This window comes from Erigeron canadensis, chromosome 4, assembly GCF_010389155.1.
Source record: "Erigeron canadensis isolate Cc75 chromosome 4, C_canadensis_v1, whole genome shotgun sequence".
NCBI lineage: Eukaryota > Viridiplantae > Streptophyta > Magnoliopsida > Asterales > Asteraceae > Erigeron > Erigeron canadensis.
The window spans coordinates 19,068,362-19,071,254 of record NC_057764.1 but is presented as its reverse complement, the minus strand read 5'-3'; positions in this window follow the sequence as shown (position 1 = coordinate 19,071,254).

The following is a 2,893-nucleotide window of genomic DNA, read 5'->3' as shown; positions in this document are numbered from 1 at the left end:
CAAGTGTAAGAAGTCTTATATTTATAGACAAACATGTCTTGATGACATGGCAATATGCTGTACAAATATGGTTGGATGCATTTATGGATTTGTAGGACAAATTCATAACATGCTTGTTTAAGGTAAAGTGTGTAAGTTTCTTTGATGTGACTTGACATACTTTATTCCCAACCTTTTGCTAAAACTTTCCTAATCCCAGGTATAAAGTAATTAACCGGGTAAAGGTAGTTAAAGCTGCAAAAAGACTTTCCTCGTAATCAGTGAAAAAGTGTTGTAAGTACCTTTTCACTGAGCCTCTTCAGATTCAACTTCAGGTAAGATCTTCTCTGAGCTCTGCTTCTGAGATGATCTTCTTCTTCAGTCTTCAGTCTTTGACTTCAGTCTGAACGTCTTCAGTGTAGGTTGATTCTGAATCTGAAGTGAAGCTTCAGTGAGCTTTATTCTGAATGACTTCAGAATCCTGAGCAAGCTTTCTTCACTAAACTTCAACTATTTTGAACAAATCATACTTAGTCGATTTTTGACCTAACATTAACATATCATTCTTAAAAGTGAATATTATTCAAAAGAAACTAAAATATAAATCTCACACTTTTATTTGGATGGATAGGTTAATGTTATTTTTCTTTTTGTCCAAAAACAATAACATGTTTGTACTGGTAATATTTAGTAGTAAGTTTATATTTTACTTATATATTATATTTTTATCCTTTTATAAAACAAATCATCCATCCTTTTTAAAAACGAGTAACAAAAAATTTTAAAACACCCTCGAACAAACAACCACTCCATCCATCCATTTAAGTGATATCCAAAAATGTTCTCAATGAAATATTCGTAATTTATAAAATGCATCTTTCCACTCTTAAAATAACTATAAATCTATAATTACATTAATAACCATACTACTGTCATCATCACAATGTCATCTCTGCCTTGTTTGGGTACCCTCCATTATTATATTTTAAAGACTTAAACTCAATAAATGTATTGCATTTTTATTTTTATTTATAATGTCTGGTTTTAATCATGCAGTTACATGTTATTCAATTATATCATTGTATTTCTATATAAAAGTCCTGTGACATTTATGCACAAGATTATGTGAATGTTAATACAATTTATTTACTTGTTTAAAGTTCATAATAAAAAACTCATTAAAAAAATTATAATAGTTCATAATTTAGTTTTAAATGATCTAATTATTATTCTAAGTGTTAGAGATCAAACAACGATATTGTTATAAAAGATACTTTATTACGATAATATACATTAGTAGATAATATACATTAGTACTGTATATATGCAACGTGAGATATTTTGATGATGAATGTCAAATAAATTCAAAAATGTATCTTCATAAGTACATAGAGGTTATTAGGAGTAAAATGGGATGAAGTAGCCTTTTTTTAAAAAAAGTAAAAATAATTAAGAAGTAGATTAAACTTTTGAAGTAAATCTTTTGGAAATAATTAAATAATCAAATGGAGTGTTATTTATTAAACTAAAGAAATTTAGTAAAAATTTTTAAAAAAGGAAGTTGAGGTCATCAAAATCATCTAAAGATTATAAATTAAGTATGAATCCAAAGGCAAAAGGGTTTAGTCTGGCCCAATTTGTAGAAGTCCTTTTCCTTTCGGATCATATAGGCCTTACTAGTGAATCAGCCCAACCTATTGTAGGTCTTGATTGGATATGAATACAATGATGATGATGGTTTGTGTTGAAGGAGAAGGGGGAGAAGAAAAACATGGTGAAATGAAAATTCTGCTCTTTACTTAACAGATCATATAGACGTCGTTTGTTTGCGAAGTAACAAATGAAAAAATTGACCAACGTCGGGATTTTTTCTGTAATTAATATACTTAAAGGCAATAACCGAAAAATCCGGCAAACTTGAGAGACCAAAAATGTAGTTTTCTCTTTATACTTTTATGTTCTAAGTTCTAACTTGAAGAGTGCAAATAATAAACTTCTTTTTTTGAAAACTAAAGTATATTTATATATTCACAAGTCCTTGCCAGATGCAAGCGACCAAATTACGACAGAAATATACACTTTACATGAAATTGAAATTTACCCAATCATACCAAATGATACATGAGTGTCTATTCCTATTCTTATACCAAAGATACCCGATAGATTTGATGTCGTGGAAAGTCTTCAATGGGCAGGCCTCGAAGTTGTTAAACCTTTTATCGTTTCTCGCCTTCCATAAGCACCAACAAGTGACCCAAATGATACCATTATAGACCTTCATGCCTTTTAAAAAACTTCTAACCCTAAACCCTAAATAAGAAACTTCTAATCCTCACCCAGCTCACTTTGCAATTTAACCTTCCCACAATTATTAGTTTAATCAGGGGAAAAGGCTATAAACCTCAGCGTTTTAAAAAAAAAGGTCAAATTTTATATTTATGTATATGATATTGTTCAAACAAGAATCAGAAAGAACTTAAAAATGATGAAATTATGTATATCAAGAGAACATGTTTAATGAAAATATATGAAAAAATTTTTTTAAAAAATGAAATTTTAATAACACATGAAAAAACATTATCCTACTCTAAACTATTATCACAAACACGTGTAAAATTCATATTAATTTAAGAGTTAATTTCAAAAATCGTCCTTGTGGTTTTACTAAAAAATCATGTTTCATCCTTTAAACTTCAAAATGACACCGGTAGTCCTTTATACGCTGATAATGGTCATGTTTCGTCCTTTAGTCGACCGTATAAAGGACGAAACGTGACCATCATCCGATAGATTAAAGGACGAAATGTGACCATCATACATTAGATTAAAGGACGAAACGTGACCATTATCCGCGTATAAAAGACTACTAGTGTCATTTTGAAGTTTAAAGGATGAAACGTGATTTTTTGATAAA